The sequence below is a fragment of the Dinoponera quadriceps genome, unplaced genomic scaffold (genome assembly GCF_001313825.1).
Source record: "Dinoponera quadriceps isolate SergipeBrazil2010 unplaced genomic scaffold, ASM131382v1 scaffold4444, whole genome shotgun sequence".
Lineage (NCBI taxonomy): Eukaryota > Metazoa > Arthropoda > Insecta > Hymenoptera > Formicidae > Dinoponera > Dinoponera quadriceps.
Genome location: NW_014558991.1, coordinates 1,205,068 through 1,217,948, shown reverse-complemented (window position 1 = coordinate 1,217,948; position 12,881 = coordinate 1,205,068). Strand labels below are relative to the sequence as shown.

Below are 12,881 nucleotides of genomic sequence, written 5' to 3'. Positions count from 1 at the left end.
TCCATTTTTTTCATATGCTAAAGAGCGGATATCTGAAATTAGTTCGAGGAAATTTAAAAAGTTTAAAGAAGTCTAATAAAGTCTATGCATATGAATATGATAACGTTTTACAAGTAAAATAAATCTAAAATAAACTCGAAAGCGGAAAATAACTGCGCCGTAAAAGTGCGTGGATTTGCACACTGAAAAGTACGGCAAAAGTAATGTTTAAATTCATCGTGTCATTATTTATTCTATACTTTACTTATTCGTTCCCACTGAAAGTTAATAACCAATCCGCAGGAAAACTATTACGATCGGCAGCTACTTCTGGTTAAAAACGTTGCTCGAAGATGCACAATTTCGCGCATTCGCGGCGATTGGCTGATATCATCGACGTGACTTCCGCGCGCGCGATCCGTGTTGCTCTTATCCTTCACCATCTCACCGGAAAATTACGCACCGACAGCCAGCGCAAAAGCGCGGAAAGATCGTCGACCGCTTTCGCCAGGTAGCATTTTCCCTACCGCGCGCGTTTCATCGGAGAAATTAAACTTGGCTCGATCGCCTCGCCGTTGTGCGCTCGGCCTCGCGTTATATGTTCCTAAATATTTTTTATTTCTTTTTTTAGATCAACCTGTAATTCGTGATCGCCGTAATAGTATTCGTATTTCTCAGCTCCAAAACGTTCATTATAACATAAGCGCGTGTTTTACGAGTGTAAATGTCAAAATTATACAATATTATCCCACATAATATTTTGTTAGGTCATTTTTGTCTCCTTCTCTCGAATAATTAAATATTAAATGAACGAGTTTGATTGGAGAAGCGCGAATATATTGCTACTTATATATGTAATTTCCAGAACGATCGATCATTATACTATGGCAGAAGTATCTTGGGAATTCTCGATTATTGCGACATGAGACTCTAATGCAAAATGATTATCTGCGTAACTCGTTCGCTCTCGTTCCCACCCACCTGTAAAAATTATTGCGTTTTACATCATCGTTTGACATCGCGGCAGCTTTCTCTATCGTCAGTTGTAGTTGTAATCCGGCTGGAGAGCGCGATTGGATATTCTTTATTACGTGCCTTCTTTATTACGTTTCTTTGTGATTTTACGATAAAATAACGATTCGCCGCGAAATGTCTGTCATTTATTTCACCAAAGCTCTGGGGATTTCCGCCATAGATTTGTATATACAGCATCTCGAATAAATCACGTCTTTTTATTGTTAGCAAAAACATTAATCCCTGAAATCATAACATTTTTTTCTTGGAATCTTGAAATTTGTCAAATTTCTTTGCATTTTTCCATATTGTCGAGTTGTCGAAACTAATTGAATCATATTAAAAATACCGTGTTAATTGCAACGTGTTTGGAGTAATTAAAATGTATTAGAGTATTACTTGCGCTTAGTGTACGTACATCCAGAAGACACTTCATTTGTACTTAAAATGTATTGAATTAAAATACATTGCAAAGGCATTGTTTACCTATTTACGTGTAAGTAATCAATGCGAATATAAAAACAAAGCGTGCCGATAATATTTAAATTGTATTATTCATATTATTAGATATCACAAGATTATCTCATAACGTATTTAATAAATACAAAATTACGCGGATTACAGTTAAATATGTGACATATATTAGTTATAAATAATATGCAACTATACTATATAAATTATAAATTACTTGTCAATTAATTTATACATTCAACAGGCTGTTTGCTCCTGATAAATTTTTTCGATTCACCAAATTTGTTTATGTCACGACGCGCGTTGACGTAGCGTATTGCGTAATGCGAAGCGGATGCCAGCAAAATTTGAGGGTAAATGAAATTTCTTCATTTCGTGTGTGCGTAAAGAGAACGTAATCGATGTAATTCGCGTGTTAACTGGTGCAACCGAGACCGTGTTGCGATCTTCATTACAGTAGTATTTTACGAAATGAATTGACGCATGAGACGTGCGAAAAATGTTCTTGTTATCTCTCATGTGATTCATCAGAATCGCGGACGAGAAAGAAGGTTTGAGTGCACGCGTACGCGTATTTAAATCCAAATGTAAACAGCCGCTTTCACCTGCAAGTTGTTCTACGTGACGCGCTATTCGCAGTTCTGCTCTTCGCTATTTCTTTAACTCCGCGAACGTCTTAATCCTTGGAATCTCGGCGTATCCTTAACACGTTGACTGCCAACTACGAGATATCTCGTAGGTTGTTTACTTGCCCAGGACGCCAACTACGAGTTATCTCGTCGCTTCATTACTTGATTAAATCAAATTGGCTTCTTAGACCAGAATCGTGAAAAGTTCCGTGGCAGTCAACGTGTTAAAGCTATGTAATCTCTATAATATTTCCAAAAATAAAAATACTTTCATTATGGTCTATCTTTCTCTACATCGTTTCATTTACATCGTTTAAGAGTTATAACAAATTTTAAAGCTATATAGTGATAGTTTATCTTAAACTATCACTATTTTTTTTTTTTTATTGAATTTTCACATCAATTTTTATCTAATCTTCCATAATAATTTTTTTTTCCTACTGAAATGATTTTGCAAATCAAATTTTAGAAACGCTACTTACACCTGTTTGATGCCTTTCCATTAAAAGTAACACAAAATTTTCAAAATAAATATCGAGACTCAAAAAGTTAAGGAAACGTATAGTCGATTTCACAATTCACAGAGATTACGTAGCCTTAAGGATTCGAAGAATCTCTTGACTTGTCTAAAAAATTTTGAATGTACCGTTAAAAAACCTCAATATAATAAATCCATCCGAAAAATATTCATACATGTATTTCAAAGATTATCGAATCTGCATCATAGAAGAAACAATTACAACACCTCATATCGGACAGGGGGAAAAGTGGATTCGCGGCATCATCGAGCTGCGTTCTACGCGAGGGGAGAAAATAATTTTCGATCGGAACGCTCTCACACGGTGATCTCACGCAATGACGACATTACCACCATCGTTCTCCATCGACCCGGTGCGAGCACGAAATTATCGCGATATGACCTGTCAAGGAGAGGCCGCTCGGGGGAAGTCTGCAATAAGGAAGAGAAGTGGGAATAGCGATGCGAAAAAAAGTCGAACGCGAACGAAAGCGACGAAACGTCGATGATCTACGACCGCTCGTATCTACGCAACAAATTTTACGTCAATCAGCGGTGCGATTGTGTATTAATTAACGAGATTGACTACATAATCAGTAAATAATGGAAATTTCGAGAGCGACGCGGGGAGAAATATGCGCACATTTTAGCATAAGTATGTGCTTTAGCATATCGATTAACACGTTCGGCCCCGTGATTCCGTTCTTATTGACACTCATCGAAGCGTGCGAAACGTACGTAGAAACGAAGGAAAGTTTCCAGAATCGTCGAGAAGTTTCCCACACGGTGCGGCCTCCCGGAAAATTGAAATACAGAATCAAGATTCTCCAAGGAGGAAGAGTACGTCGCGGCACTTACCGAGCGGAACACCTATCTCGGATATACAGCGTGTTTTATAACACGTGGGCATAATTTCAGAAATGAAGTCAAGAAATACGAAAATAACGCGAAAATTTCCTATAAACAATTGTCAAATCAACGACGGAATATTCGAACGTATTAGAGAAGGTCAATGATAAAACGTTTAGAAGCTTGTCTTCAAATCCAAATAAAGGTGTGGCCACTTTGAACACTTTCTTTAAAGACAGAAATGTACGAAGACGTGCCACGCGCTGGCTCAATTTGCAACAAGAATTGAAGTGAAACGCGAAAACGTCTATAACTCTGAAACAAAGTCAGATAAGAAAAATATTTGTATAAACTAGTTTTATTAACGTATTATTTTTGTGTTGTGCATTCATTTTTAAAATATGTTATGAAACCTCCTGAATATTAGCGTGGATATAAAATTCCGAATACAAGAAAAATATCAAGATGCAAATATTTGCGCAAAATATACGTCACTATGTCGTAACGGGGTTACGAGATTCGAAGGAAGGAAAAATATCGCGAACGTATTCTGATGACGCAAAATGCCTATCCGCGTCGTGCTCCTGCGATCGATTTAATAACGAAGTAACGTAGCAGGGACTGATTCTCCACGAGGATCGCATGTCGAGCTCGTATTTTTAGCGTGATGGAAGAGAAAAGGATAGATAGATAGATATAGAGAGAGAGAGAGAGAGAGAGAGACTGTATGATAATGCATGAATCATTGATCCCGAAATGCAGCTCGCATCACATTGTTCGACTTTATTTCCGGAGAGCACCGCCACTCGCGAGCACGTTCGCGTGAGCGAATTTTAATCGCCGCTAATTATACCTCGGCGCGCGATCGGTCGCGCGCGAAAGGACTCTCCTCCTCTTCCTCGCAAAGAAAGCACGGGGCATTTTTTGCGAACGAATGAAACGTGTTGAGTAACGTCGCTTGGAAAAAGGCGCGAAAAGCGCGCGGAGAAGAGAAGAGAAATCGCGCATGCAGTTCACGACAGCGGGTTAACAACGTGTGATTACCATGCGGACACCCGTTCGCCGGATGCGTACGGAGAGTACTAATGATTTTCCAGACGACTGGGTGCCACATGCCATTGTCATTTCCGATTCTCAATTTAATTGCTTGCTCGCCGGCGAGCAACAAAATTCTACGCTTCGCCGAGAGAGACCGTGTAACTCCGCTGCTGGGACACGTGAGATGCGAGGTTGTCTTGCGACACGCGATATTATCTCGTTTTTTCTTCAGCGGATCCCGGATTGACTCGTTACTTACGATTGACTCTCGACGTTATTCTCAACGTTACTTTCAACGAGAGAATTTTATCCCGTAAATTACTGTAGAGAATTTTGCTTCAATTCATTACCCTCGTTGTGTTTCACATGTGTACTGCTCGAATTCTCAGAAACTGCGACGGGTTTACCATTGAGAAATTCACGGGGAATTTGTGAAAAATTTAACGAAATTGATGGAAAATGTCCCTCAGCTAAATTTACCTTCTCTCTTTAGAAGATCTGAGATGAACTCGATTTGACATTCTGTTCTCACATTATTAGAAAACAAACTAAAAAGTTGGGAAAAAAATGTATATAAAGAAGAAGAAGAAGAGTTGTAATATTCTTTCCGTATGCAACTTCATACTTAATTGAATATGAACATTTATAAGAGAACTCTTCCGTCACGTTATCACTCTGCCGAGGTTCTCAACGATAATTGGCACCGACATCGTGGCCGACATCGGGTTCCCCTATCGCATTGCTCGTGGGTGTTCTATTTTTTCGAAAGGTAAATTGCTCAGTATGATCGTGTGTGGTGAGTGGTCGACGAGATACATCCTATTAGCCTCCGATTTCTCCAGGTTAAATGGAATAAAGATAAAATGTCGCTCCTCAGTCGGTTGTTAACGTGCGAATGGGACAGCCCGGTAATTTAAAATACTGGTGAACGCGTCGTGCTAATGAAACATGAAATACCCGCTAGACGTTACTGCGACGTGAGCCGGGTTCATCCCACCAAAATTCCTACTTGACCGTGAAATCACGCGAGAGAAGAAACCACCACCAGGCGGATGCGCGCATCGTCCGATCTGCCGAATCTTAGTCACGTTCTATATTCTCGCAATGCGAGAAGGAACCGGCAAGTCCCCTGTGTAACCTCGGATCTCATTGGCAAAAATGGTGTTACGCGTTATGTGTCAGCCGCGCACAGATCGGCACTTGATCGACGTGCGATATCTGGCACAGCCAGTAACGAGTATCTCTTGTTAGTAAAAAATCGATACCGCGAGATACTTCGAAACCGTCTCCGATACCGTAAATCGAGGCACGCGATGTGTTTCACGCACGGTGAAACCGCTGAATATTCATCGATCCCCGAAGATCGAATTTAAAATCAGGAAGCGACAACTTTATTTATTGATCTGTAAGCGAAAATGGTGTTTTTTTTTTTCAAAAATTGTTGTTTCTCAAAACCGTTGGCATTGATATTTTCATCAGACGACCGAGGATTCATTTAGTCATTGCGTAAGATGTCTCTTTTAACGATTGTTGTTAAGATTTCTAATAAAGCATAACGATTTTACAATATCCGAGGATGCGGAAAATTACACGAATTGTGTGGCGGAAAATTACGGTAGTCGCTAAATCTTTTTTCTTCGCTCTCTCAAACGGACTTACGCGGAGAGTGCGCGCTTAATCTTCGTACTTCGTTCTCAGCGATACCTCAAGCGAGAATCATTAGTATTCTTTTAATACTTTGAGATTCCAGGCTTTCTATTTATAAATTTAGTGTTCTGTTAATAGAATAATGTTAGATAAATAGTAAATAGTGTATCAAAAGATTCCAAAAGTGATTTCAACAAGATAAAATTAAAAAAAAATTTGTATAAAGAATCAAGAAAAAATCCATTAAAAATGGTCCACTGAAATTTGATGTTACTTCAACATGGGGAATATGTTGAATATGTTGACAAGTACAGAAAAATTATTTCAATATATGTTGACAAGGTGAATTTGTTAATTTGACATTATATTTGTATATATTTTTTAACACATTCCCTGTGTTGAAGTAACACATTTCAATGATTCAATCATTTTTAACACAAAATTTTTTATTATGTAGACACCTATGTTCTATTTCTTACTAGAAAATAAGCAACGTGTACACGTATAGGTATTCAGTTTTTAGTACGGAGAATGCAAGTCAAAGAACGAACTTCCTTGCTCGCGTGCGACTCCCTTGTCGACACGCGCGTTCCGTCTCATTTATCATTCGCGTTTCGTGAAAAAGCGGTCGCTAATCTACGTGTAATTGTTTTCGAGCAATTACACGCTTCGTCGGCGAACGTTGCAAACAAACAGCCACATACCGTATTATCGAATTGTCGCGAGATAACCCCTCCGACATCGTCCACGACAAGCGCGCCCCGCGGTCGTCGTAATCTGCCAGCACTTGAAAACAATTAGCTCATTCTCACTGAAAGAGAGATCGAAGAGAGCACACAGTGATCACGTGATCGATCGGCCGCACGTTGATCAGTCATGATAATCTCGAGCGAGTGGCTCTTAATCGTCGATGTTATCGGTCGGACTATCGACCGCAAGGATCGAGTGCGGCGCGTGTCGTGTGTAATTTATTAATACATTGCTGCATATTTTTATTTCAAATTTGTTTCAAATTAATATTTATTATTTAGATAGTAAGATAAAATTAATAGAAACATAATTTTGCTTAATAATATGAAACTGAATTTATGAACAGTTCACTTGACGCGCCAGTAAAAATACTGAGTCTTATAACTTTTTTGAATAATCGAGAGTTTTCCTTTCGTTGAGATAAGTGATTATCATTATAATTGATTAGCGTATTAAAATAATAGACTAATTTTTTAATGTTATTAAGAATACTGTTATCTAGTGTCGCTACAACAGTCAACGTGTTAAAGAAAGCAACGTTTCGTACTCGGATAAGAGAGATCAAGATTTCCTGAGATGCTCTCGTGTTTTCGCGATAATGCATAGTATTGACCATGACAGAATACCCACAAGTATATTTGCCGGATAACTCGAACGATTACAAAACTCGCTATTTTGCGCGCAAACGCGACGTTTGACTTAATATCGCAAACGCGACGTTTAATTTAATACCGCAAAATTGATAGAGATACCGGCTATTTCGGGTAGATTAAACGGAAAGAACGATGCCCGATGCGCGATCTATTTTTAAGAAGGAAATACGTTAATCCATGTTTATGTTTCGGGTAATTCAAAAAATATTACGCGACGATTGCGAAATCACTAAAACTTATTACAAGTACTGCAAAGCTGAATGAATATACAAACATAAGAGTAAATTCTGAAACATGATAATATTTTTACTATCTATATTTTTGTAAGCGCTCTCTCTTTCTCTATCTCTTTCTTTCTCGTTTTTCCTCCATAAATATTCTACTAACAGAGAAAAGGAAGATAAGAAATTTTGCAAGTCTTATTGTTTTAATTTTGCAATTACGAACGGCAAAACCGCGGTGCAAGGTTAGCTGGTACTAACATATTTTTTATATACGACCTTGATTTATATTCAAGTTTAATTTTCTAATTAATTAAGCGTAGAAAAAGAAAGATTATGTAAAGATATAAATTTTTTTTCCTACGAGCGCGATTTACGTCAAACCTGAATAATTATGGTCTTTCGGTGATTTTAATCTACGTCTTCCCCTACTTCTTTCTCATAGCGAAAAGAGGCACAAAAAAGTAGCAGCTTTATTTACGTCGATACGTTAGTTTATATAATTATTGAAAGAAAGATCCTCAGAATCGCGATATGTGTGTATATAGAGTACACAGAGAAAAAGATTTCTGTGGATTTAATAAAATTTCTTTAATTGAAACAAATTTGTCTTTTGGAATGGAGCAAACAAATGAACGAACGTTTGATTCAACGAATAGAATTATTTGGTTTCTCAAACAATAAATATCCTTACATATATTAAATTTAAAGAAATCCTTTTCTCTGTGTACGGGGAAATTATGTTGCTAACTCGCATCGTCGCGATTCATAAAATTTAATCAGATCCTCGAACGTTACTTGAAAATGCGATGGAGGACGATTACATTTTTACAGGAGCATTCGACGACACCGAAGTCACGATGGAGAACGAACGTCGCGTGAGTGTTTCAACAAATGTTTCGACGACGCTTCAAACGGTACGGTTACAACATCGATTCAACATTCAAGTTCGTCGAAACGATTGTCTGACCTTCTGACAATTGTCAATGAACTTTCAGAAAGTAAATTATTCGGGGAAAGCCGGGAAGGAGGGGAAACGCTCCGACCGGCGAATTAATTCTTTCTTTCTTGCTGTGGTAACGATTATGCGCGATAAACGGTTCTATCTTACGGTCATTTTCCACGGACATTTAGTATCTCTCAAAAATACGTTGGAAAGTACACATCGATATCTATGATTGAATCTCTAGTTAAAGACGTGAAACGATCGCACGCATCGTATCACGCGTGAATAATAACGTAGATATCAAACTCTACTGCTATACTCTCTGCTCTTTTTTAACGGGAAAAGTCAAGATGCTAGTGCGATAGCATCGATAAGGATATATATATATATATATCCGAAAAGCCGAAAGAATGGATCTATCAAGCAGATAATGACCCGAAACTCACCGTGATCTCGCTTTACGAGGAACATTATCTAGCGAAACATTCCATGACGTTTAATATGTTGTATAGCTTGATAACAAGCCATAACAAATATCCCAACTTCTGTAGAAATCTTCCAATAAGACTTCCCATTTTTGCGAAGCTGCTGTACTTGCCGACGTTGTTCTAGCGTTATATTCTTTCGTTTGCTCATCACAGCTGTCAAAACACTGTCACAACACGTCTCTCTACCTACTCGGTACTCAAGTTCAAGATAGGTCAAAATTTCTGCAATGTAAACAATACTTACCAGTACCCACCGAGTATTGGTAAGTATTGTTTACATTGCAGAAATTTTGACCTATCTGTGTAATACCACAGTGTACGTAAGTACGTGTCCGCAGAAAATATGACACTTGAGCAAACAAATACAAGAAACTTCTTAGTTGTTGTAAATCGATAAACACTGTTTTGCTATCTCATAAAATATGCTATAAACTTGTAGAAAACGTAATGGACTTTTGTTTAACTATTTCATGTATAAGTACACAACGAATAAAACTTAATTTTCCTAACTGCACGTAAGTATACGTCCGCCACTGTATATATATATATATATATATATATAATATTGATTTAAGAATAATTTTTTTCCGTGTGTGGGTTCTAAATTCGTCGAGTAACTTACCAATACCGCTCGACTTACATTCAATCTAGCTGAGACGCGTGGAGTTATGGTTTTGATGTGTCGCGGTGTGTAAATGTTCATAAAATACTGGAATTTCGTCAAATTGGCAAAAGTCCGCTTTTCAAGCAATTTTCGGACGTTCGTACGAATCGGCACACAAATGATCCCGCGCTTCATATTGGAAGGGATCGCTCGATCGTTGTGGCAAAGCCGCGGCAATGGTGTCACGGTAAAGTCATTGCTGCTAATGTCGTACTTTCTACGGCCGATGACCAAGACCGAAAGACGGGACGTGCCTCGCGTGAAATTGCGCCGCAGCGCAATCCTATCCGAATTCACCCCGCCGGGAGGAGGCTCAACGAGGTCCACTTTGCGCATTCTGTGCGCATGTGATATGGTTTCTTTCCCTCTTTCTCTCCCCAGGGTCGTGATTCGTCTTTTCGGAATCTCGTTAGATCGCTCGCTCGAGAATTGCTTCTGCGATTAAACCCTCATCGTCTACACGCGGAGAGAATAATATTGTTTTCCTTTCGTACAAAATTCTTTCTAATTTTTTGAAAGAATTTTCATATTTTCCACTACACGGTATAAAATCTGTTCACAAGATGAACGTGTTAATTTAACACAATATTTGTGTACTCTTTAACACATTTCCCGTGTCAAAGTAACACAAAATTTCAGTGAACTGTTTCTAACTCAAAATTTTTTACTGTACAGTAAAAAATATTTTACTGTGTTTGTGTTAAAATCAGTCCATGTTAATAACTTTGTGTTAAATTTTTAACACACCCATATGTTGACTTAATATATTGCGTTTATATCATCTTAATATTTTGTGTTGAATCGATACCCAACATGTGTAAATGTTGAGATAACATTTGTAAATGTTAAAGTAACTTTTACACTTCAGTATTGATAAACATATTATGCACGGAAAAAAAGTTTGGTTGAATTTACGAGGCAGTGAACGAATCAAATGTGTTGAAAAATATAGAATTTATGGTTATATTACTTCAATCCTTAAAATATAAACATATGAAAAAATAATAAATTAAGGCAGAATGTCGATATATTCCTCGGTTATAAAAATTGTATTTTGTCATTTTTGCTAGAATATTTCCTCCGCATATGAGGTATTTTTGAAGTTATCAGAGACCGACCGACCTTGTAATAATTTAATTTTTGAGGAATTTATTATTTGTATATTTGATGCTTTTGAGGCGCGCCGTGCGAAACCTGCGGTATCGCGTGCGTAAACACAATCGTGCTATGTGAAACCAGTTAGATTTCAGGTCTCATCCGGTCGGTATTGTTTATCTTCCAAGAAATGCGTGTGGAATGTTAATTATCAGTTCAAGTTACTCGTACATTCAATATTACCTAGTCTACTATCATGCCCGACGCGTAATCCGCAGTGAACTCGAGTTTTGCCATTATATTTTACTCGCACAGGTAGTAAGTTTTTTGCAATAACCTAGCGGATAATTTGTAAATCGCGGGCGCAAATACGTGCACTCGCTGCGCGTGTCCGAGAACGTTTCTTTCCTTCGAACATTTGTCTTTCCTAGCTGAAGAACCTGTCTCAATATTTTCTTCGGTAGTTCTTTCTCGTTCAAGAGATGCGTTATCGCGGGACAAAAGCAAACTATTCACGAGGAAAGTGAATATTTCGGATACGAGCGATAGATGCACCCTGAAAAAGGAATTTGGTAACGAGTACTAAAATTCGGTGAATATTTGCCGACAAATTTTAATACTCATTACCAAATTCTTTTCTCAGTGAGCGTTGCGTAAAAGCGCCGCTCGGCGAAAAAGCTCGGACTAAGCGCGACTAACGCGTTTCGTAGAATTTCAAAACGCGGCGCTCAGGTGCGGGCGCAATCTATCGAGCACCGCTATTCTCGGTTATCGACAAATTGACTTCTCACGCGCGTGTCGCCATGTGGAAAAGTCTCAATAAGAAGCCTGTACGCGCGTACTCAAGATTGTGTTGCAATGTACCAGCGCGATTTCATTAGCTTGCTCTTACATACGTGTTGCTCGAAAGTTGGTCAACCGCTTCACTCGTGGCTTTAGCGACCGTGCGGATAATAAAAACAAATTCGAGACGTTCCGAAGAACCCGCTCGCTCGCTCGGAAGAACACGAAGGGAGCGAGCCCTTCGTGTCCGATACGCTGCGCGACGCGCCTTCGACCACCAGTCGTTACTTGGAACTTGTCTCACGTGAAGTACTCAGGCCCGTATTAATAATCGTTAGTTTAAACCTGTCTCACGCGAGACACTGGGATCTGAATTTCGAGTTGGATTTGAATTTTTCCGTTTGAATCGCGACATTGCATTTACAGTCATGATTCAACACTGAAAAGCTCACATTTTATTTTAAATCAGATCTGAGTATTTGACTCAAAACTTGGCTCAGTTAACAACCCGGATTTGAATTTAGAATTGGACGATGAGTTTTTCAAATGAATCAGCTGAATTGCAAGTTTGCTTACTAATGTAATGTCGCATACATGATTTCAATGAAAACACTCAAATATAGAACTTCAAATTAAAAAAAAAAATGTAACTATTTATACAACTGACAACGGAATATATATTTTTATGAAATATAATTTTTAGTTAGTTTTCTTATTAATTGGTTTATTTGTTGGAATAAAATTTTATTTCGCCGTATTTAAATAAATGTTTATTTCAGTTAAATAAATATCACAGAAAATGTCACGAGAAACATTTACTTCGCAAAATTTCCATTTTTTTCCTCAGTGCAGTTGTGTGTGAATGCCATGATATACGCGATGTATGTTCACAGTAAGCGCGACCGCACGGAGAACTCACGTGCAACTTCAAGCTCGGACCTGGGAATCTCTCTTGAGACGAGTTTGAAATAATGTGACCACCAAGTACACGCGCCTAAACCCCGTAGTACGAGAAGCGCTCACGAGCGCGCACTCGAGCACGAACACGCGATCTTCGGCATATTCAGTCATGCAAAACTGAACGCGGTCGAACCGGCTGGCCGATCGCGAGCGAAACAAAACCTGAGCGAAACTCCG

The 12,881-nt window shown here is 38.5% G+C and overlaps 1 protein-coding gene across 1 annotated transcript in view; it reads right to left on the bottom strand.

Moving 5' to 3' along the window:
- LOC106750084 (uncharacterized protein DDB_G0271670) overlaps positions 1-12,881 on the bottom strand; it is a 31,084-nt gene that overhangs the window by 17,531 nt on the left and 672 nt on the right. The window lies entirely within an intron of this gene.